This window comes from Trachemys scripta, chromosome 3 (assembly GCF_013100865.1).
Source record: "Trachemys scripta elegans isolate TJP31775 chromosome 3, CAS_Tse_1.0, whole genome shotgun sequence".
NCBI classification, from domain to species: Eukaryota; Metazoa; Chordata; order Testudines; family Emydidae; genus Trachemys; species Trachemys scripta.
Genome location: NC_048300.1, coordinates 175,852,009 through 175,877,881, shown reverse-complemented (window position 1 = coordinate 175,877,881; position 25,873 = coordinate 175,852,009).

The window sequence follows — 25,873 nt, the reverse complement described above, 5'->3', positions numbered from 1 at the left end:
ACGTGAGTGCTTTCTATTGTTCTCTAGACAGATGGAAAGCTAGCAAATGTCCCAGAATTCAAACATGATTTGCTTTGGATCTTGTCTTGGTTTTGTTCTGTTTTGTTATTTTGGCAAATTCTGACATCAGAAAATCTGTAGTCTTTCTAAAGAGCAACTTAAAGTACAGATGAGCATACTCTGCTTTCAGTACCCAGTGCGGTGTACCAGTGGAACTGAAAGGAGAAAGTAGTCCATAGTTTCTGAAAGGGCACGTTACTATCGGGAGCCTCACTGCATGCAGTGGTTTGGAAAGAGTCTGTGACCAACTAAGGGAAGTTTTCTGAGCATCTCACCAACAACACACCTTTCAAAGTGCTGTGTCTCTTTGTGGCATAGTGGAACCTCACTAAAGTGTAATAATAGGGAAGCCCTGATGTGGATATTTCAGGTTTGAATACAAGCAACAGTAAGTGGCTGGTATGGTGAAGTCATCATCGCCCAAATTGCTAATAACACCAATGGTTTCATTACAAACTCAAAAGAAGCATATTATGCCTCAGATGTCACATGAGGAGTTAAACATCATGAAAGTCATGTACATGGCAGTGTATTTCAGAAGGAGAAAAAGAGTGAGTAAGAGTGCATGCTGTTACCCAGAGGTCAGAGAACTTGGGTGGTGTCTTAAATAAGCAGTTCGCTGCAACCTTGAATTTCCACTTCCCCATACTTTGTGTCATCACTTACACCTATGCAAAGCAGCCAGACCCATTTGGTAACATTTTATGCCCATCTTAAACAAGTATAAATGGCTACGTTTGGTACAAGGCAGGGGACAATTGGGTCGTGTAGCTTTTGAATCAGAACCTCATCTTCTCTGAAGCCTGTTGCGTGTCCTTCACCCACGAGCCAATGCAACATGAGCAAAATAAGAGGAGAATATGCTGCAATTGCCCATCCAATAGAGGAAGGAAAGGACTGGCCATCAGAGGAGGGTTTTTTATGTCTTCTTCTGGCTGCTGTGGATCTCATTGGGGCACAAATGCTTGCATATGCTCACTCCTCCTCTGGGCCTTCCTAGAATATTTGTAACCAGAAGCTTTTGCTGTTTAAAATATTTATTAACTAATATTTATTAGGCAAGTGCTGCCTCCTGATACCTGTCCTTGTCAGCTGCTTAGAGGAAACCATAAACATATCCTCCTCTGACATCAACTTCATCTGATAGAGGTTTGGTCCTCCAGTGAGGAAGTGAAGGACTGCTTCAGTGGGGGAACCAAATTTAAAAGTTGTTAATAATACCTAGCTTTTATCAGTAGAGCTCAAAGCACGTGACAAAGGAGGTCAGTATCATTATCTCCATGGTGAAACTGAGGCAGAGAAGCAAGTGACTCTCACAAGGTCACCCCATAGGTCAGTTACAAAGCAGGAATAGGAGGATCCAGGTCTCTTGAGTCCCAGGCTAGTGTGCTAACCACTAGGCCCCTCTGCCACTATTTTTAGCAATACCTTGGATTTTGTACTAAGCCTTTAAAATTTTACAGCTACTGCAACTGACACATGCTTTAATGTGCAAGTGTCAGGGAAGGAGAGGGTATGGAAGAAGAGTACTTCTTTATGGAAGGAATTTCCAGTAGAATTTAATAAAACCGCAACATAAAGAGAATTTTATTGCAGCATACTCTAACATTCTAGAATTTTCTGATCTTGTCTTTTAGATTCTGTCTGATCATGTCATGTCCCTTAGGCCCCAGTCCTACAAACACTTGTGGATATGCTTAACTTATGCATGGAGAGTAGTTCCATTGAAATGGATAGGGCTACTTACAGTGCATAAAGTTAAGCACTTTGTCTTTGCAGGATTGGGGCTCAACACCATAAATCCTTTGGGGCACAGATGATCCTTTACTAAAAGTATGGACAATGCCTAGACACAATTGGGTCCTGATATTGAAGAGCCCTCTAGGTGTTACTGCAATAGAAATGTCATATATATACTATAAATATTGTCATTGTCATCCTTATCTTAATGAATCATTTTATTTCTCTTCTATTCTTCTAGTAGTTTTAGATAGAGAACTCAGGCTGGGCTTTCAACAGCAGTTATTCCATTGGGGCCTGACGCTGCTCAGAGAAGAGAATGAAAAGTAAATGAAAACAAACCATATGTTTAGCCCAATTCTATGTCCCATCTAATAGCCCAGCACATAAATCTGTCAATTGAAGGATTGATGCAGAGTAAATGGTCTAGTGTCTCAATGGGTATGTGTTTCTTTCATCTCCTTGTCCCCCTTACATGTATTCTTCTGGCCATATCCTACCTACCTAACAGGTAACATTCAGACCTCCCTTGGCGTCTCCTATGAAGACTTTTTTCTTGTCAACTCTGTAGCCTGTACCTTGGCCAACCATCATTCTTAGCTTCACCTCTGGTCTCTCATAAGTTTCCCAACCCTCCCCCTCATTCCCCTTGACTAAGTACTTAGCCTTTCCAAGTACATTTCTCCACTCTCCTCCCACCCTTTTGTCTCACTTTCCAGACCTGTTTTTGCCAACAATCTAGGGCCTGGTCTACACTAGGAGGTTATGTCGAATTTAGCAGCGTTAAATCGAATTAACCCTGCACCCGTCCACACAATGAAGCTATTTAGTTTGACATAGAGGTCTCTTAACTTCGATTTCTGTACTCCTCCCCAATGAGGGGAGTAGCGCTAAATTCGACATGGCCATGTTGAATTAGGGTAGGTGTGGATGGAAATCGACACTAATAACTCCGGGAGGTATCCCACAGTGCACCACTCTGTTGATGCTCTGGACAGCAGTCCGAGCTCGGATGCTCTGACCAGCCACACAGGAAAAGCCCCGGGAAAATTTGAATTCCTTTTCCTGTCTGGCCAGTTTGAATCTCATTTCCTGTTTGGACATCGTGGCGAGCTCAGCAGCACTGGCAACGATGCAGAGTTCTCCAGCAGAGGTGATCATGCAATCTCAGAATAGAAAGAGGGCCCCAGCATGGACTGATCTGAAAGTCTTGGATCTGATCGCTTTGTGGGGCGATGAGTCCGTGCTTTCGGAGCTGCGATCGAAAAGACGGAATGCAAAGATCTACGAGAAGATCTCAAAAGCCATGACAGAGAGAGGATACAGCCGGGATGCAACGCAGTGCCGCGTGAAAATCAAGGAGCTGAGACAAGCGTACCAGAAGACCAAAAAGTCAAATGGACGCTCCGGATCCCAGCCCTAGACATGCCGTTTCTACGAGGCACTGCATTCCATTCTAGGTGTGGCCGCCACCATTACCCCACCGCTGACCGTGGACTCTGAGGATGGGATATTGTCGATGGCCGCTTCCTCGGAAATGTTAGCGGACGGGGAAGATGAGGAAGGTGAGGAGGAGGACGAGGCAGTCGACAGCACCTACAACGCTGATTTCCCAGACAGCCAGGATCTCTTCATCACGCTCACAGAGATCCCCTACCAACCGTCCCCAGGCATTAACCCATCTATCAATTTTGAGAATGAGACACTTTTGAAAATTTTACCCCTGGCACTTAGAATCTCTCTGTCTTCCTCCATCTGTCTGTTTTATGTGGCACCTATCACTTTTGTACCTAAATGCTGCACAAAATTAGGAGCATAAAGGCTGTGACTGTACACAGATTTATACATCATTCCTATTATTTTTGGAAGATATTAAAAAACAGATCAGAATAGACAGCTATCTTACCCTAGTTTTGATCATTATCTTATCAAATCCTGTTATGAAAGGGTATGAGGCCACTGAAATGACAATTCCACAACTCTGTAATACAGTGCACTAATCTGCAGTTGGGCTTTAGATCTGTACTTATTCTAATGACTCGGAGTCTCTGGAGGTTTAGGTAAATAATTTCTGGTAAATTTTCATTTAGCATTTATTAAACCAAAGGCATTAAACTGAGTTTTTGAAAAACTGTAGTGAGGCATCTGATCTAATTTCTGCAACGTCCATTCTATTAGTTATACGTACTCATTACAATAGGAATTAACCCACTTGGTTTGACTCATAAGAGTGTCCTGTTACAAGATAAAATTACATAACCAGTATCTAAAATTGGATACATAGAGGGGGGTTTTAATAGTCTGATCTTAAACTATGATGACAACTAGGCTATAAATGCAGTCTAATGACCTGATTCAACTCTCACTGTCAATGGAAAATATACCATTGCTTTCAAATGTGAGTTGGATTAGGCCTTAAAGGAAGTTTTTGGAGATTTAAAAAAATGTCCTTTGTGCAAATGATTATTTTTAAATCAATAAATGCAAAGCCCCACATAGCCAAGATCATGTACTATAGATCAATATACTGTCATGTACAGGGGTATTATTTTTCTGACTGCATCAGAATGCATAATTGTCTTTTGCCAATTTCACAAAATATGCAGGAGTACCAGTTAAATGGCAGAATTTCTGATCTGATAACAGGCACCAGAAGTGACTTGTCATGATTACAGGCATTACTATCTCTTCAGAGAGAGACCCAGTTTTACTCTGCTTCATGCAAAGAGAAGGCAGAAGTACTTTTTCCCTGCGGCTTCCTAGACTCTTCTGTGCCTTAGCTTAGCAAACTTTCCAGTCAGTGTGTTTTTAGATTATAGTCAATATGGCAGATCAATTGGAAAAGTCAGGGGTGGGAAATGGAGTAGATGGTGTTTTTCAGCCTATTGGCATTTGGCCTCCGTCTCTCTTTTCCCTTCTATGCCCGTCTTGCTCTGAGTTGTCATTCACAGTGATTTGCTCTAACTCTGGTCTGAACTTGATGATCTTTGGAACATGTCCCAGGGACAAATGACCATGTAGGTCTGAGATCACTAGAGGACTGTGTGTAAAATCTGGTGAACATTCTTCACTTGAAATGGTATCCACTGCTGTAGTTCAAGATGGAATCAGCTTCCTCGTTGATCTTGGCAGTTGGCTTGTGGAATTAGTTAGGCATCCTGTAGCTGTTTTGATGCTGTCTAAATTAACCACAACACCAGAAATACCTCAGGTTTTGCATTGAGTTGTTTTGCCTTCAAGTATCTGGGAACCATGCAGCATGGAGGCTGGACTCATGGCTCATTCCACCAGGGAGGAAGGAGAGGGGACAAACGCAACTGCTCCACAATCCGCATAAAACTGTGTGGAGTGGGGCGCTGCAAGGAAATCTTCCTGGAGTCTTCCTTCCTCACTGCCCCTTCCCGTGAGAGAGGGCAACCAGGCACCAAAGCTTTGCATTTTATCTCTGGGGCTGGAGAAGAGGAAGAGATAGATGACAAAAGACAGGTGTGCTTTCACACTGTTAAGGGGTTAGCATTTCTAAGGAAGCTTTAACAACAGCAGGGCATATTCTGCTTCCACTCACCGGGGTGCAGATCCCACTGAAATAGATGGGAGTTGCAGCTGTGTTAGTGGGGTGCAAAATGGGGGTCAGTAACTGACAGTGCTGCCTTTTATGTTGTTAATCACCAAAGGGCCATAAAGCTCAACAGGGCAATTTCTGCTCCCCCTGTACACTTATCAAATAGCAACTGACTCCACAAAGAGCCTCATGGAAGTGGATGGAACTACGCGCAAAGAGTAAATGTATCAGACTCTAGCCCAGCGGTTCTCAAACTGGGAGGTCATGACCCCTAAGAGGGCCACGAGGTTATTATGCGGGGAGTTGTGAGCTGTCAGCCTCCACTCCCAAACCCCGCTTTGCCTCCAACATTTATAATGATGTTAAATATGAAAAAATGTGATTTCAATTTATAAGGGGGTTCACACCCAGAGGCTTGCTGTGTGAAAGGGGTCACTGATACAAAACTTTGAGAGCCACTGCTCTAGCCCCTAATGAACGACTTGAGAACTACCACCATCAAAAGTGCGATGTGCTTCTTAGCCCAGAGATGGGATTCACAGTAAAAGGTATATCCAGGGAAACAAGGCAGTACAAATAACCAACCTCCAGTGTAACCACATGAGATAAGCACAGCTGATTCTGAAGCTGCCAGCTAAAATGCCTGTTGCTTTTTACAAGAGGCCAGATGATTCTGGCAGCTACTGGAGAAAACATTCCCCACAGCTTAGCATCTGGATCCTCTAACTGCCTGCCTAAGTGAAAGGAGAACAACAGTATGAGGAGGAAAAGGGATGTTATCATTTGATTTATTATTTGTATTACTGTAGCCTAGGAACCTACTCATGGACCAGACACCCCGTGTGCTAGGTGCTGTACAAACACAGAACAATAGAACAGGAGTGGTGCTATTTAGTATTGGCTGGGCTCATGGCAAGCTAGTGTGATGTGGGGTGAAATGTGAACTGTAACCTTAAAGCACAACCAGGAAGATGATGAGGGCATTGTGGGGGAAATTATTTTCCTGGAAGGGGCAGAATGATGCTAATAAGATTTGTACCATAATATGAAGGTCTATATATTGTTGGTTCTCACCTAAAGGATAAATATTAATTCCTTTGGAATTCTGATAACTTGGATCAGGATGAGTAATTGGTGCAGTATTATTAACATCCGTTGTCAGGGCCACAGCCTTAAGACTAAATAACGAGTAAGAACCTCAGGATTCGGCCCTCAGCTGACAGAGGCTCAGACTGCAGCCCCAACTACAAATGAGCCAGAAAGCAACCATACCCGGCATGATCTCCTGCCCAGGCATAGAGCCAAGTACCATACTTTGAATGGCAAAATACCTAGCACCAGCCTTGTGTGCACATAATTACCATAACTGTCAATCAGGTAATTGCATGCTTGTGTGTCTAAGTGACCACTTGAACCTACCTAATATGTATGTGTAATCATAACTGTGGGCAAATAGCCATGCAATAGCTCATGCCCGAAGAATGACAGCAACCCTGTGTAGAGATCCAGCACCAGGCTTATGCATCATGATAATCCCACTTAAGATGATCAGTGGTGCCCAAATCTTGTACTCACTCTCTGCACGGAATCTTTCTTTATCCCACCTTTTGCCCTCCATGCACAGACTGGGTATAGCTGGTGTATCTTTATTCAGCCCTCGTGGGATATCAACATGAAAGGGTCAGGAGGGACATGAGAGCAGGGCCCTGTATCTTTCTGTTCTGGCCCCTTGAGTTTGCCAGGGACACTGATGGAAACAGAATGCATCATCTTATAGGGGGAGTTAGCATTCATACTTTCCCTGGGCCATGGAGCACCCCACTACCCCAAAGACAAGCCTGAGTGTTAATCACACAGTCCAGCTCTTGGTATTTGTAAAGTGCTTTGAGATCCATGAATGAATGTTGCAAAATGAGAGTAAAATATCAGTAAAGTATTAAAGTGTTACTATGAATTATGCTGAAAATTTATAGTGTCAGTTTTTGGGACCCATTTCTTGCTTCCTGCCTGCCTACCAGTTGCTTCAGAACAACTGCCACAATATGTATTAAAAGTGAAATGTTGCTGTGTGAGCTTTAATGCTAAGCTTCATCTGTCACGAGGAACACATTTGTACTGTGTAAACTGCTTTGTCAGTATAGAAGTCTTGCCAGGCTATAATCTCTTCCTATCCCATGTACCCTACTGATATGAACATGTTGTCATACAAGCATTTTAAAACAGGTATCTGGTGACAACCCTAACTCTTCAGCCTTAAGGTCTGTTAGACATTTTGACTGTATGCTGCCATCGTCAGTCTGAGGAAGAGGGAGTTGATGTACAATCAAGTTTTCAAAAATGACTGGTGATTTTGGGGCACTGATTTTGACACCTTAAAGGGATGTGCTCTTGGCTAGCCGACAGTACACTCGACTGAGACTAAGGAGACTTGGGTTCTATTCCCACCTTGGCCAATGGCCTACTGAGTGACCTTAGGCAAGTCACTGCAATTCTCTGTGTCTCAGTTTCCCCATCTGTAACATGGGAATAATGATGCTCACCTCCTTTGTAAAACAGTTTGTGATCTACTGAAGAAAAGTGCTACACAATAGCTCGGTCTGATTATTTTATTATTATTGATAAAGGGATGTGATTTTCAGAGAGTGATGAGCACCTGTCCCCTGAAAATTGGACCCCTTTAAGGTGGCTGAAGTTGGACATGCAAAAATTGAGGAACCCCAAATCACTCGTCACGTCTGAAAATCTTAACTCAATATGCCTGTTGATATACAGGCAGGGTCCAATAATCAAAAAGATCAAAGCAACCCTTCTCTTGGATGGGGGAAGGATGTGAGTTAGTGTTTCCAGTTGCTACTGTGTAATAATGGCTTCTGATTACTACACTCTTCACATATATGACATGCAGAATCACCTGTTACAGTGCATAGCATTGGCTAGGAAAATAATGTGTCACCATTGTCACTGTGTCTGTCTTGATGTGGTAGTACTGAAATACTTGACATTTGCAGCTCTGAGTAAGTGCCTCAAAATGTTCACTGTGCTGTGACTATTCAGGGATGGCTGTTCCTTTAGAAATGAGAGTATAGCCTAGTGAATCAGTAGGGGCTGTCATGCTCACTCTCAAGGTACACAGAGCTCAACCAAAGAGCTATGTTACTGTAAGACGGGTTATCCACTTGAGGTGGTGAAGAGGTGGCTGGGGGTAGGGTGTTGTAGGTCATGACCCTGTCACTGTCCATCATAAAACAGTTTTAAACAAGGTTCAGAATTTGGTATACAGAGACCTCAGCATACTTAATACCATGGCAAACATGATTGAATATCTTTTTAGCTCTTTAATAAAGATATAAAGAAGAAGGAAAAACAGTTAAGCATTTGAAATGTAAAGTATTAAGTCAGGGTTTTATTTTAACTACATCCTCTGTTCCTTTTCCCTTTAGCTGGAGAGAGTCTTCAGAACCGGGGGGAGGGGGAACCTTGCCCTACGGTCTCGTAGATGGTATTAAAGTCAGTAAAAACTGTCCTTTTGGGGGAAAGAGAAGATAATTTGTAAGAGATGGGCTGAAGCTGTCCTTGCTGCTGCTGTTAAAGTCTGATCTCTTTTTCTAGAAGGCAAAATAAGACACATGCAAAAGGGAAAAGAAAAGGAGAGCAAAGATCGAAAATGCAGCTTCTGTCTCTGGTTTTGACTCTCACTTGCAACCTCACTGGAGAAACACAGGCACAGCACGTAGTGGTATTAGCCACTCCAAGACCTGGCAAACTTATACCAGCATCAAGCTGTTTAGGGCACTGCATTTAGCTACCTTTCTGGTCACAGGTTCACAGCAGTGATACAAAATATTCAGTCTTGGCTAAGCTAGACTCTCTATAGACATGAGGCAAAAGGAAAAATAAGAAAGAGAAGAAAAAAAGAATGGGAAAGGACACTTTGGGGGGGGGGGGCGGGGTGGAGGGTGGGAAATAAAGTCTCACATTCCACGTGGTGCTGAGGATTTAGCCAGTGGAGATGGTGGTGTCATGTGGGCCCCTCACTCTGGCCCACTCTGGTCAGGACATCTTTCAGGATTAAAACAAAGAAGGTCCAGGGTCCCAGAAGATAGTGGGAGTGTCAGTCATGATAGTGAAGCACTCTCCTTCCCCTTCTTTCAGTCAGTCAGCATCTCTGTAGCCAGCTTTTCTCCCTATAGTCTCTTTCTGAGGATCCCAAAGGGAAGTGGTGATGGACTAGCCCACTCCCTCATTGTTTTCTCCGCCAGTTAGCCCTAATTTCCAACACAACTGGTCCACTGATTTCCAGTCACACATTTTTTTTTCTTGTTTACTAGGCATGATCTTAACACAATCCTTGAATTATAACAGTAGGCCCCCTTCTTTAGGCTAATTCAGTCTGTGTCCTTTTTGCACCTTTTCCCATCAATATTTATTGTTATTTGTTATTGTGGAAAATGTTTTGAACTCACTTCTTACCGCTGAATTCACAATTAGGGTAAATTTTTAGGCCGAAATATCACAACAGGGTCACAATCACCCTGCCCTCAAATGGGAGGAGGGCTCCAGGGGGGTCCTGGCATGGAAAAGAGGCTGTTCTGCGGAAGAGGCTGAGAACCACTCTTCTAAGACAACCAATGGCAGCTGAGACATAATTGCATGGGGATGGGCCTCCAAGCAAAATTCAAAGTGTCTCCCACCCCCAAAAAATGTATAAGTGCCCTTACCCCCATTATCCATCCTCTCCCACTCGCCTCTCTCCCTGAAGGCTATTTCTGTCCTCCACTTCCTTCCCTGGTGGCTCCCGACCAACTCTCTGTGGTGGCTTCCTCATTCCTCAATTTCTCACCCTCCCTTGTTGTTAGTTTCCCATCTCTTCACCCTCCCTTAGTGGATCCCCATCTCCTTTCCTTGTCTGGTGGATGTCCTCTTTCCTCAATTTTCCTCTCCTGGTTTATTGCCCACTCCCCTTATCCTCTCTCATTTCCTGGTGGATGCAGTCCAGTGGAGGTTTTCTGATGATAGGCATGGAGCAGAAGAGGAAGCATTCATATGTTGTCTGGCTTGCAAAGAGGTTGCCGCCACATGTGCACTTCCCTGAGAAAAGATGGCTTCTTCACTACTGGGGCTGTTCCACTAGCTGGCTGTAGTAGGGGCCACTGCATTAAGAAGGGAAGGAAGGTTAGTAGTAGAGCTGGTTAGAAAGTTTTTGTTCAAAAATGCCGATACGTTAAAAATCAAAATGTCACAGAGGAATGTATCGATTTCAATGCAATTCCTACGGGCACCTGCCTGGCTTCCTGCCAGCTCACTGCCTGGCTCCTCAGCAGTGCACCTGGTGGGCTGATGGGGGAACAAAGAGCACAGAAGCCCTGGCAGCCCTGGCTCCAAAGCTTGTGACTCCTTAGCACCTGGGATGCACGAAGTTTCCATGAGTCACTTCTCCAGGCCAGCCCACCAGGCAAGCCCCAGCTCCCAGGTTCCTCAACCGCTTGTCTGCAGCTCTCAGGGACCCCCGACTCCCTAGGAAGCCAGGTGCTAGCCTGGCCAGTTCCTCAGGGAGCCGGGCAGCTGTTCCATTAAAAATTCCTAGACTTCTTCTGATCTCTACAGAACAGGAAAATCCCCAAATCTCAGAACTTTTCATGGAATGGAGAAATCCTGTTCCTGGTCAGCTTTAGTCAACAGAGTATGAAGAAGCCATCTGCAACTTTCCTTTCTTCAGCATCACATCAGCCTCTCTGCAGGAGTTCTGACTGAGGTATAGAACCTTTCCCCATTCTCATTGTTCCTCTGCCCTCTCCTTAAGCATTTCTTCCTGTTTCATCTCACCTGCTCTCTCTCTCTGCTCGGAATAGCCAATATATCAAAGGAGAGGCAGCTTTAGAACTTCTCTCTTCTTCTTTTATTGAATTGCTCATCTTGCAGTGACAGCAACTGCAGGGTGCCCAGATTCATGATGTGTGTGTGTGTGCATTATCCCCATAAAATGCATTAAGTCACAAAATGTACTTAGAATTTGTGAAAAGGGAATAAAATAAGGAAATAATACTGCTATGTTGGTTCACTTGCAAAAAATGGGGTCAATTTCATTTCCAGAGCAAACAGGTGCAAACATTTTGTTCATAACAGTCATCTCCATCTTAGACCAGGAACAGAACATGTTATTTTAAGGACTTTAGGCTATTTATAGCTGTTTATTTTATTAGCAGTATAAACAATATTTCTCAGAAGGATTTAGTCAATGGTTTGGATTCCTAGCTTGGATATATAATTTGAGCTCAATTTATATTAATAATTTTAATTTATTTACGTATAGGGCCCTACCAAATTCATGGCCATGAAAAATGCATCATGAACCATGAAATCTGGTCTCCTCCCGTGAAATCTCATCTTTTGTGTTCTTTTACCCCATACTATACAAATTTCACAGGGGAGATCAGCATTTCTCAAATTTGGGGTCCTGACCCAAAGGGGAGTTGCAGGGAGGTCACAAGGTTATTTTAGGGGGGGGGGTCGCAGTATTGCCATCCTTACTTCTGAGCAGTCTTCAGAGCTGGGCTCCTGGCCAGCAGCTACCACTCTCCAGCTGCTCTGAAGGCAGCACCGCCATCATCAGCAGTGCAGAAATAAGGGTAGCAGTACTGCAAACCCTCCTACAATAACCATGCCCCCCCCAACTCCTTTATGGTTCAGGACCCCTAAAAGTTACAACACCATGAAATTTCAGAATTAAATAGCTGAAATCATGACATTTACAACTTTTAAAATCCCATGAAGGTTGAAGAGGAGAAGGCATGTACCCTCAAAGCTGAGAGGACCACAGCCACCACTCCCAGGAGGAAACATAGGGTAGTGGTGGTTGGAGACTCTTTTCTGAGGGCGATGGAGGCACCCATCTGTCGCCCTGACATGGCATCCCGGGACATATGCTGCCTGCCAGGGGCTCGTATCTGAGACATTATGGAGGGATTGTTGAGGATCATCTGGCCCTCTGACTACTACCCCATGCTACTCATCCATCTGGGCTCTAATGATACTGTGAGGTATGAACCTCAGCAGATCAGAAGTGACTACAGGGCTCTGGGAGTAAGGGTGAGGGAGTTGAGAGTGCAGGTGGTGTTCTCTTCAGTCCTTCCGAGGCCCCTACCCTTGACTGGCAGAGACAGATGCATCCTGGAGGCGAATGCCTGGCTGTGAGGATGGTGTCACCGGGAGGGCTTCGGCTTCCTTGACAATGGGATGCTGTTCCAGGAAGAAGGACTGCTAAGCAGAGATGGGGTTCACCTATCGAGGAAGGGGAAGAGCATATTTGGCTACAGACTGGTTAACCTCATGAGGAGGGCTTTAAACTAGGTTCGATGGGGGCAGGTGACCAAAGCCCACAGGTAAGTCAAAAACACGGAGGCCTGGGAGAAGGATCAGAATCTGGGGCGAGCATGGGCGGTTATAGCAGAAATAAGGGAGAGACAAGACAGAACTGGGGGGGGGGTCAAATCAATATCTTAGATGTCTGTGTACTAATGCGAGAAGTCTGGGGAATAAGCAGGAAGAACTCGAAATGCTAGTAACTAAACACAACTATGACATAGTTGGCATCACAGAGACTTGGTGGGATAATACGCATGACTGGAATATTTGTATAGAACGATACAGCTTGCTGAGGAAGGACAGGCAGGGGAAAAAAGAGAGGAGGTGTTGCCTTATATATTAAAAATTACACACTTGGACTGAAGTTGAGATGGAAATAGGAGACAGATTTGTTGAAAGTCTCTGGGTAAGGATAAAAGGGGTAAAAAAACAAAGTTGATGTCATGGTAGGGGTCTACTACACACCACCAAACAAGGAAGACAAGGTGGATGAGGCTTTTTTTAAACAACTAACAAAATCATTCAAACCACAGGACTTGGTGGTGACTTCAACTACCCAAACATCTGTTGGGAAAATAACACAGCAGGGCACAGATCATCCAACAAGTTCTTGGAATGTACTGGAGAATTTTTTTTTATTTTAGAAGATGGAGAAAGCTACTGGGGGGAGGCTGTTCTAGATTTAATTTTGACAAATAGGGAGGAACTGGTTGAGAATTTGAAAGTGGAAGGCAACTTGGGTGAAAGTGATCATGAAATGGTAGAGTTCACGATCATAAGGAATGGTAGGAGGGAGAACAGCACAATAAAGACAGTGGATTTCAAGAAGGCAAACTTTAGCAAACTCGGGGAGTTGGTAGGTAAAATCCCATGGGAAGCAAGTCTAAGGGGAAAAACAATTAAAGACAGTTGGCAGTTTTTCAAAGAGACATTATTAAGGGTACAAGAGCAAACTATCCCACTGCATAGGAAAGATACATAAAAAGTTGTTACAGGGAGGATGGAGAAAAATTGTTCTTCTTAACCTCTGAGGATACGACAAGAAGCAATGGGCTTAAATTGTAGCAAGGGCAATTTAGGTTGAACATTAGGAAAAACTTCCTGTCAGAGTGGTTAAGCACTGGAATAACTTGCCTAGGGAGGTTGTGGAATCTCCATCATTGGGGATCAAAGAAATTTTCTTGAAGAATTTCTGTTTGCAGTAGCTCATCATGTGCCACACACTGCCTCCTACAATGAACACATCATAAAATACCAGTAGAAAATGTTAAAACATTCAGGCTAAAATTGCCACATGATAAGACACTAATCATAAATTCTAATGCATCTTCAATAGTCCACAGACTATTCAAGCACTTTGCCTCCATGGTACCCACCCGTGACAAAATAAAATGAGACCAGATGCCCACGTTTTAATAGTAAATAAATGAGTACCCGATATTTCTCTTACAGCCAACAGGGGAACTAACTTCCAGCTGCTTTAGTTTCTGCTAACAGCTGAATAAATACATTCCTATTTTAATAATACTTTCAGCAAGAAAATGATTACTCAGTAGCTCAAGTCCCAGATATATTCTGCCTGCTGTTGTTTATTTGAAGACAGGTGGTGAAGGAAGGCTGGGGTATGACCCAGGTACTTTCTAATAACTGTAAAATCTTACATATGGGGAATCTAAGCCAAAGGAGGGGGGGAGGTATGGTAATGAAAAAATGTTCTGAAGTCATAACTGGGATTTTTTCCTCTCTGATAATAATCACTGTGCTATACTTACTTCATAGGGCTGAACTGGAGACAAAGGATGAGACTCACCATGTTATGCTTATAGAAAATTAAGATTTAAAACAAAAAACAAACAAAAGAAAACCCAAGAACTCTGAGGCAGGTGGTGTTTCATCTCCCCTCTAAGGCTTTGACACCCATACACTCTAGGTAGGTCCCTACCAAATTCATGGCCATAAAAAATGCGTCACAGACCATGAAATCTGGTCTTTTGTGTGCCTTTACCTTATACTATACAGATTTCATGGGTGAGACCAGCATTTATCAAATTGGGGGTCCTGACCCAAAACGGAGTTTCAGGGGGTCACAAAGTTATTTTAGAGGGCTGGTGGTATTGCCACCCTTACTTCTGTGCTGCCTTCAGAGCTGAACGGACAGAGAGTGGCAGTTGTTGGCTGGATGCCCAACTCTGAAGGCAGTGCCCCCCCCCACAGCAGCAGTGCAGATATAAGAGTAGCACTACTGCAACCCGCCCTACAATAGCCTTGCGACCCCCCCCCCCACAATTCCTTTTTGGGTCAGGACCCCTACAATTACAACACCGTGAAATTTCAGATTTAAATAGCTGAAATCATGAAAATTACGACTTTTAAAATCCCATGACTGTGAAATTGACCAAAATGGACCATGAATTTGGTAGGGCCCTAATTATAGGTCAGATCCTCAGCTGAAATAAATTGCTCCATGGAGTTGAATCTAGCCCTGTGTCTTTACCAGTGTTCCAAAGTGTACCACTGTGTCTACCCCTTCTTAACTAACCCTACAACTAGCCCTAAAACACTATCATCCCATCTCTAAACTTCCCTTTCTCAGCAACGTACAGTAACTCCTCACTTAACGTTGTAGTTATGTTCCTGAAAAATACAACTTTAAGTGAAACAATGTTAAACGAATCCAATTTTCCCATAAGATTTAATGTAAATGCAGGGGGTTAGGTTCCAAGGAAATGTTTGGGGGGCAGACAAAAGGCATTATGTACTGTGGTGGGGAGGTGCCCCTGGCTTACCCCTGGGGCTCAGGACTGGGGGTGCAGGGTCTGGGAGGGAGTTAGGGTGTGGGAGGGCACTCAGGATGGGGGCAGGCAGGAGGTGCAGAGCACTTACCTGGTGCAGCTTCTGTTTGGTGCAGGGGGTGTGCAGGTGGCTCTGCGCAGCGCGGCACCGCCCCCATGGCCGCAATTCTGGGAGGCGCGATTCTGGGAACTCCCTCCCCCCCCGCTCCCGGCAGGCAGGGCCACCCGGAACACAGGGGCTTTAGGGGCTGCAGGGTCCTGGGCTAAGGGGGACCCGGGGCCCTGGCCTGCAGCTCTAAAGCCCCTTTTGGAATGCGGCCCTGCGAGCACGGGGGAAGCGCTGGGAGGGAAGGAGGGAGGAAGGGAGTGGGAGGAGGTGGAAAAGAGGAAATTGTACAATGTTCCTTTGTAAAGTGAGCCAAACAATGTTATAAGGGAGCATTGCAGATCTTTAAATGAGTATGTTCCCTAATGGAGCAGCAACGTAACTTTGAAACAACGTTAAGCAGGAGGACGTTAAGTGAGGAGTTACTGTAGTAGGGAAAACAGTCCCTGTTCCCTCCAGCCATATCTCATGCAAAAAAAATCCAGTCTGGTTACATTCTACACATCACATGGAAACTGCCTGTCCTCTGTGTATCTAACAGTAGAGCCATGCACAATTTAAAACACTGCTAAGAATTATTATATAATCTTTCTAGGTACTTACAATGTACTCATCAGCTGGATGGTTGAGAGATAGTATCTCCACATCCTATACTTTCAAGCCATTCAGAAACTGCAGCCCACTTATTAAGCTGTGTTTTATGCAAGGAGCACGTCACCTGTCCTTTTTGACTTGCACTGGCTACCAGTTCATTTCCAGGCAAAGTTTAAAGTGGAGGCGTTGATCCATAAAGCCACAGAAAATTGAGAAACCACTTCTCTCCCCACCTCATGATGCTGCATTTGTGACTTTTCTGATGTGGTTAGCTACAGCTAAATGGGAGAGAGCTGACAGCAGGGTGTTCTTAGTGAGGGGTTGTTGGCTGTTGAACTCACGTCCGCCATTGGCCTGCTAAATGCTAGATCTGATGACTTACGGCAAGGCCTTCTCTGTCTCACCAGGCCTTTTCACAGGGAGCAGAAGAATCAGAGGCAGAAAGTTATAGGATATTCTGTTCCATTTTATATTTTAGAGATCTGGGTTACTGATTTTGTAATGTGCCTAGAGTGTGCGACAGCCACAACTGAAAAACCCAAGGAAATAAATGTCACTGGTCTCAGGTGAGTCACATTTTCCTTCCATGTCACACTTTTCTGTACAGACCCAAGACTCTCTTGGCGCTTGAACACGTGTGGGAGAGTGTGACTGATGGAAAATGCAGATGCCCGTCCATTATTGTACCAGGTCATACCTCAGGGGATTCCATGTGGAGGAAGGGACTTCTACCAGGCAGCAGAACTCCAGCTACTTTGCCTCTCCTTATAGAAGAGTGCTGCTGTCTCCAGCCTCTTCACTGATTGCACCTTGCAGTCACTCGGAGCAGGCACCCTCCTCTGGCTCCCCGCTTAGTGTGGGTGAAGTGCATCCAACACATCCCCTCCCTATGTGCTAATGACTTCCTTTACCTTCTCCCCCCAATCAGCTGGTATGTCTCAAACCTCCCACCTACAAGGCTACAAACCACATGGAGTGGGGATAAAGGAGAGCGGGAGCCAAAACACACACACATATCCAGGAATGGAGGTAGCCACACAACACCTTTGGAAAATAGTGTGTAGGATAAAATCATGGGCAGTGCTGATAATGTTAAGAAGTAGCAGTGTAGTTTTAGTTTCTTGTTGTATGCACATAAATCTATGCATAGTGACCATAAATATCTGAGATGTGCGTTTAAACGTGGTCATCAAATAGGTCTCCAGATTGGTTTGGCCTGGTGCTGTGGACAGTGGAAAAACTGCATAAGAATAGTTTTCAAACCTGTGCCCAGGTGTAGGTACCAACCTAGCTATATTACTGTGTGTCATGGACTCAAAGGACTCCTGCTATTTCCCGGCTCTGTATGGTCCCTGGGAGGAACCCTTCAGTGTGACAGCCCTTCTCAGGGATCCACTCTCTCTCGGGGGTTAAGCCGTAGGCCCCTCCGCCTCCTGGAACTGCACCTCTCTGAGCCTTCAACATGCCTGTCTCTCGCAGTGGGCCCCCTCAGGGAATCCACTTGCTCTGGACCCCCGGGGCCTCTACCCCCAGAGGGAATAATGCAACCCAGCGTAAAACAGAGGGTTTATTGAGCATCTGAACCCAGCACAGGAAACTCTCTCGGCCCTCTGGTCTAGCCTCCCTAATTACAGTACATCCAGGTCTCTCTTGCATCCAGGTGGGCTCTGGCTGCTCTCTCTCCCCAGTGCAGCAGCCCCCTCTTTCCAACCAAGGCATCCTATATCACCGGCCCCAACAGCTCCTCCCCCGTCCTTTGTCCTCTGTCCCAGGTAAACAGGTCACTGGGGCCCTCTCTCTTCCGTCCTTTGTTCCCCTCTGTCTGGAACCAGTTGGTCACGTCAGCGGGGTCCTCTCTCCTCAACCCTTTGTCCTCCCACCGGCCAGAACCAGTTGACTGCCAAGCTGGGGTGGGCCTCTTAGTCACCAAGTCACCGTTTGTTAGGGTACCCCATCTCCAGGCTGTTGTCCGGGGGTCCTGGCTGCTAGACGAGGTCACACCTGGTCCTCTGCAATAACAAACCCTCTCTCACCACCTTGTTAAACAGGCAGCACACAGGGAAACAGAGGTGCACACACACTATTCATGTAAATCACTGCACAAATCCCCAACTTCGTCACATCATGATAGCACATTTTGGCCCAGTCCACAATGGCAGGCCAAGCCTTGCAGGAATTTCCTTTGGCTACAAGCAGAATTTAAACTACATTTAAACATTATTTTCAAACTTGATTCTAGCTAGGGCATAAGGGCCAGAACCTGCTCCAATGAAATCAATGGCAAAATCCCCATTGACTATACCAGGGGTAGGGTCAGTCCTTAAAACACACAGTTCTGTATCTTGGACACAGTTACATGGAAGCGGGTAGTAAAGTTCTTGTGTTTACTGTGCTGCAGATGGATGAGTTCTAAATATGCTCTTTCACTCCTATCATGTCATAGCGTATAAAATGGGAATGATAAATGCAAATGAATAAAGAAACTGATTCCTACAATTTCTAGGACCAGATCAGAGAGAGGGCTTCAGGAAATAAGCATCTCTGAGGATTTAGTCCTTAATAAACTTTATGTTTCTTAATAATGCTTCCTTTTGGAATATCAGACTGTAGAGTGGTGATATGAATTTGTAAACATTTCCCAGAAATTCTTCCACTTCTGTAAGATGTGATCTTTTTCCCTTCCACCTATCTGTCTATATCTAAGGTACAGCAAATACCATAATAGACACAACTGACATTGTCTGCAAGGTTTGCTTTCAAATAAGTAGCATATTCAAAGGGGGTAATGTCTCAGCCATATATTGCATAGCTGACAATTAACTATTCAGCACTGCCTGGTTATGTAAATTCACAAATGCTGAAAGGAACTTTCTTGAACCCTTTGAAATCTACATGTATCATATCACCTTCCTTTGCTTGTTCTCATCCATGCAAATGCATTTTTTGCACAGCAGACTAATGAATAGCATCAGTTTCCCCCTAAATAGCTTGGTTATCCTGAACATGACAGCTCACCTGCCATAGTGTGAATGCAAAGCAAACAGGGTCAGGATGGAAATTATGAATCATCGGTTCCATCGTTTACAAGCCGGCCCTAGTCAAAAATCAAATGCATTTAGCACTGAGTCAGAGTGGAGCTTCCTGACTCAATGTGTGTGTGCAGTGAAAGGAAATCCTATTTAAAGGTAAACCTTTCTAAAAAGCAGATTAGTCTCAGCAAGATTTCCTGTGACATACAGGTGGAAGTATTGCTTTCTTTTTTCTTTTCTTTCTCTCTTTTTTTTTTTAGTTATTTATGGAAGGATGGGGGTGGCTTACAGTCAGAGATAAAAGGTGATGTGAGGTTTGACAACTGTATTGTTCAACATGTTTCACGGTGGTTTTTCACATACAGGTTGGTGAATGGAAACTGTTTTAGCACAACAAAAGGGGATGTCATTTTTTAAATGCCTCTTCACATTCAGGGAACAAAATGTTATGCACATTTCTTCATGGCCTACTAAAATAAATTCAGCAGGGGAAAATTAAGGAACTTTTTACAAAACAATCTTCCTCCAGTGGTGCTTTTGTAGAAAGGTGTCTGTAGAAGATTACAGAGGGGAAAAGTATATTTTAAAAAAACTAATCAAAATAATAACAAACCCAAGACTTGCAACTTAGCAGATGCAAATTAATTAGTAATAGTTTTGTTTGTTTGTTTTGACCTCTCTCTCTGTCTTTCTCAATTTTGATATGCAAAATAGTATAGATGAGGCAAAAGGTGAAAGGACTGACAGTACATTTGTGCTAACAGATTTGGTTCGGATCCAGCATGCAATGAACTAACTCAATAGGAGGTTTGCCATTCTAATAGTGTTTCTTATATCTGTAGTGCTGACAACACAAACTATGGCCAGGATCCTGCAAACACTTTAAACATGTCAGCAACTTTACTTGTGTGTGTTTGCAGGATCTGGGCCATGATTTGTCTGTTGTAAAGTGACAGGCATATGTATAACTCTGTGCTCTGGACTCAGCAAAGTACTTAGAGGATGTAAGTCTTAAGTACATACTTAAAGTTAAGCAAGTACTTAAATAATTTCCTGAATTGGGGCCTATATAAATAAATGCTCCTACTATTCTTGGTATGTTTCTAATCTTATATTATTATAGATAATAACAGATAAGATATTTAGATAACAATATACTTTTCACAAGTGCCTAAGTGACTGAGAAGCCTAAATCCCATTGACATTCAGTGAAACCTAGGTTTTTTCAAAATGGAATGTGGGCTCCTAAATCACGTAGGCCCTTGTGAAAATTGTATCTATAATCTGTAAGATTAATACCCTCTTCCTTTTGATCCTTCCTCAAGACCCACTTAATCCATGACACCAACAAGAAAACAGCCAAATAACACTGGGCCATCAAATGGTTATAGGTAACTGATATTTTATTTCAAGACTTAAAAAAACAATCAAGGAATTTTAGAACCACTGAGTTCTACAATAAGAGCCCAGCCATGATTGGGCTCACAATACAAACTCATAACACAATAATAATTCCTTTATCCTGGGTTGGCCAATTCAAGTTTCTCATTGACTTCAAATGGGGTTGTATTAGGATCCTAGCGCAGTTCAATGTAATAGCAAGAGGAATCTGATAATGGGATGGAGTGATATCAGAATGACAGCTTGGGAACAGATGCTTTTGTTTGTTGTTGAAGGTATGAGAGGTCTTGGCAAGATGAACTGGTGGTGATCAGTGTGTGCAAGAATGTGAGGGTGAAGCCACAGCTAATTTGGGGAGCAGAGTGCTATCATCTCTACCCTCTCTCTGACTGTGGGTCTATAGGTGGTAAGAGCAATCTGTTTAATGTCATCTTGTGTGTGTTCATTTTTGTAGAAATGACCCTAAACCAAACCCCCAGGGGGTCTGCACACCACCAAAGCATTTGGGATCTACACCTAAATTTTGCAAGTCAGGACTATCTCTAGATATTTTGGGATCCATGTTGGTACATTAGTATAGGGAAAACAGCACAGCAGTGTGCAGGGCCGGTTCTAACTATTTTGCTGCCCCAGGCAAAAAAGAAGAGCGTCGCCCTGCCGTAACAACCCCCCCCCCGCCCGAGCGCCGCGCCGCCCAAACCCCCAGCGCCATGCCGGGCCGCCCAAACCCCCGCCCCCCCTGAGTGCCGCGACGCCCAAACCCCCGCCCCCCTCCGAGTGCCGCCCCAGGCCGGGCCGCCCGAGTGCCACCCCCCTGGAGTGCCAGACCAGGCCGCCCAAACCCCTGGAGCGCCGGGCCAGGCCGCGCCGGCCACACCCCAACCCGAGTGCCGCACCACTGAAACACCCCCTGCGCTGCCCGGCCGAAACAAACAAACAAAAAACCCCCTCGAGTGCCACCCCGCCGAACAAAAAAAACCAAAAAAACCAAAAAAACCCCACCGCGAGTGCCCCCCGCTACTCCAACATTGGCACGTGGTTGGTCGGCTGGTGCCTGGAGCCGGCCCTGGCAGTGTGGAAAAGTCATTACCCATCATCACTCTGTGGGAACATCCTGAAGGCAGGGCCGGCTCCAGGCACCAGCCCACCAAGCTTGTGCTTGGGGAGGCACCTGGAGGGGGGCGGCACGGTGCTCCGGCTCCGGCTGCCGGGGACAGCGGAGCCCCGACTGGGACTCGCTGCCCTCCCCTAGCCGCCGGGGACAGCGGAGCCCCGACCGGGACTCGCCGCCCTCCCCCCGGCGCTCTGGCCGCCGCGGAGCCCCGACCGGGGCTCGCCGCCCTCCCCACAGCGCACTGGCCGCCGGGGAGAGCGGAGCCCCGGCCAGGGCTCGCTGCCCTCCCCCCGGGGCTCCGGCCGCCCTCCCCTGCCGTGCTGGGGAGCGGGGGGGCGGCTGGAGGCTTTTTTGCCTGGGGCAGCAAAAAAGCCAGAGCCGGCCCTGCCTGAAGGAAAGGATTAGAGCCATTTAAGTGCTTTTTTCCATTGATTTCTGCCTATGTCTGAATACTGATAGTACGGTGCCACAGTCAGTAATCTCAAATGCTGGAGATATATCCTGGAATATGAGCATGGCCAGGAGAAGGTCATTCATCAGTACCACCAGCATTACCTACTCTGAAACCAAACTGCAAAATGTTCAGGATATTGGACAGAGACTGATATATTTTGAAGACAGCGCTGAACTAGTTTCTTGATGACCTTGTTGAAGCATGGGAAGTTGGGCATCATGTGGTAATTTGTGAGGTTTGCTGAGTCGAGACAGGCTTCTTGAAAACAGACTAGACTGTGCCTGATCATTCATCACACGCAATAACATCAAACTCAGCTACATTCTGGAAGATCACTAAATTTTACTAATGCAGATACCATGCAAGACTCCAGGCCACAGCTAATGTTCAGATAGGATATGGTCTCTGCACACGGTGAAAAACTGCTCTGGGCGATTGTCAGCCTCTGACTAATATTCAGGTTATACACTGGGGATCCCATCTCACTTTTCTCCCTCAGGGCAGCAATAAATAGACTGACTAGCCCTAAAACCAGGTGCATTTCAGTGTAAACACTTTAATGTCTAAACTCAGAAGTTGTACTACTTTAACTATACTAGTATATTAAAAATGATACAACCTCCTAGTGTGGATGCAGTTCTACTGCAATTAATATGGGAAGGAGGATAAGCTATAATGGTATAAAGCACCTTTATACAAGTATAACAGCATCCACATTAGGGGTTGGAACCCATATTACTTTATTGGTTAAAAATCACACACCTAAACAACATAGTTCTACTGGCACAAATCTGTGTGCAGACCAGAGCTTAGTAAGAGTTTAATTTGGAGACAGAAAAAACAGTCTATTTAATCCTTTACTTAAAGTTCTACAAAACTATAGTGATTATGTGGTCAATACAGATAATAAATTTCGAGTGGCAAAGACAAAGGAAAAATACCTTTTTTGGATGAGCCTAACCTTTGGGTTGAAAGTTTCAGAGCAATGCCAGGGATTCAGCCATTAAAATGTTTAGGTATATCCCTTGCACTGCTTTGAAAATCTCTACCTTTGGGATTATGCTAAGTGTTGGGGGAGAGTGGGGGAAGATTGTTAAGGTTTGTTTTTTCTTTTTAAAAAATGAGCTAACAAGTTTATCCATACCCTTGATGACTTTTTTTGTGTTTACTTGGCCTTGGCTGGGCTGTGTTTATTCACTTCCTTGAAATTTCTGGCAAACAGGGGTTAAGTATTTTTATACATAAACACCCAGAAGGGATGGGATGGGTGAGTTTACATGCCCAGTGGAAAAACTTCAACTGAAGTAAATAAGTGAGTTTGCACTAAGGTGGCTGTGAAGATAAACTAAACAAGGAGGGGAGCTTGGAATGGAATAGGCACAGCTGTTCCAAAATTCCATTAGAATGTTCAAAGCTGTTGTTTCTAGGCGCCTCCCTGCTGTTAAAGAAGCGGACACAAGGTATGTCAGAAAACTCTTATTATTTTGTTTAGACATTAGAGGTAAAGTAAGTGGGGGTGTTGAATTAGGAGCCTATAGAACGTTTGAAACTATGTCTTGAGATGTCTTCAGGAACTGCTTTATTAGCTGTGCCTTATTAGCAACATTTGAATAATAATAACTAGCTCTTATATAGTGCTTTTCATCTGCGGATCTCAAAGCACTTTACAAAGGAGGTAAGTACCATTATCCCCATATTATAGAGGGGGAATCTAAGGCACGGAGAGGTAAAATGACTTCCTTAAGGTCACCTAGCCAGGAGGTTTAAAAGTATCATGACAGCATAACGCAAATGCCTGGGTCAGTTTAAGATTTTTGTCTTTTAAAAAAAAGCTGCTGAACACTGTTATACTGAGATACTTTTAGAAATGATTCTGTATGTGTGGTCCCTTTGCTGAACAGTAGCATATTTCATGGTCTTGTCAGTTTCTTGTTGGGAGAGAAATTGGTGACAAAGTTTCAGAGATTTTTAAGAGTGCAGGGCCAAATTCTGAAACATTTACTCTCCATAAGTAGTACCTTTGTTTACAAATACCTGTACTGAAATCAATGGAGCTATTCTATGGAGTAACGTACTATTCAGTGTCAGTGAGGGATGTCAAAATCTGGCTCTTTAAATGTACACAAAACCTGCTGACTTTGAGTAGAGGTAGCTAAACAAAAGCAAAACTGTCAACATGTCAAGAAACCGCAGCTAAGACACAACTGAATCTAACCCTGCTGCCAAGAAGCAGCTTCCTTTCTCTCCCCTTTGGTCTCTGTCTCTTGTTTTCAGTTCACTGTCTGAACTTTTGTCTTCCCACCTGTGAAACTCCTTAGCTTAAAGTCAGTATCTGTGTATGATCTGGAAATCAGAGATCTCAGTACTAAGCACTGGTTAATTTAGGTGGGCCTGGACACAAACATTTGTTTTGTACAGCAGCTCTGCAACACAAAGGAGTCTTAGGAACTCTTGCATCTGAAGAAGTGAAGTTCTTACCCACGAAAGCTTATGCTCCCAATACTTCTGTTAGTCTTAAAGGTGCCACAGGACCCTCTGTTGCTTTTTAGGAACTTTTGACACAGGGAAATTTACTAGCATAACTATGCCAGTATAATTATAGCTCAGTAGTTATACTGGTTTATAATTCCCACATGGATTCTCTTATTCTGTAATGAGTGCCCACACAGGGAGTTATACTGGTATAACTAGAACGGTATAACTATACAGGTACAATTATGCTCGTAAATTTCCCTGTGTAGACAAATCCTAAAACCATCTTGACTATACTCAGTGCTGAGGGAAGACTTTCCTAGCCCACATGCAGAGGGAAGAGAGTGCTTATCCTATGCTAGAGACAACACTGAAAAGTTCTCTCATAACCAGGCAGGCAGCATTCTGTGATGATACTTGTCCAAATCTGCCAACATGTCCACCAAAGTTTAAGTGACACAGACACTTGTGATTTAGAGTGGCATACATAAGCTTAGCCATACTCATACTGTGTCTCATGTGTTTCCAAACAACGACCTACAAGCAGCAGCAGCAGCATATCAGAGGTCTCAAACTCACTGCAAACAAGCAAACTCCTAGCTTGTGCTGCATGATACAGCCCTGCAGTGGTCAGGATGCTCAGTGTGCAAAACAGAGAAGGTGACATAGAGTTTTGCATAATGTGGGAGGGTGTGATGTTTTATAAAATAACAATGAGTGTCTCAAAACTTAATGGAAGCTGGTCACTCAAATCCTATTAAAGGAACATTTCAGCAAGTTTTTTTACAATAGTTTATTTCACTATGTTTTCTTAAAATTTCATTATTTAAAGATAGGTTTAAGAACAAAATGTGTGGCCAATAGTGACCTTTGAATAAAAACAGGCTAGTGGCTATAATGCTTGTGTGTGTGCGCTAACAAACTACTTACACATATGTATTCACTTCTCACTTGTGATCAGGGCTAATACCAACTTCTCTATAGCCAGAATTATAATGGTACATTGAGGGATCATTCACATACTTCCCTTAAGTGCTCCTGTCCTTTCCCACTCAGAGATCATCCACTGACTTCATCATTATAACACATTTACAATGTGAGTTTTCCAGTGAAGTGGGCTTGCTATCTCAGAACATTCAGTTCTTCATTTTAGGACATAGTCACTACTGCATGTAAGCTTCATGGCT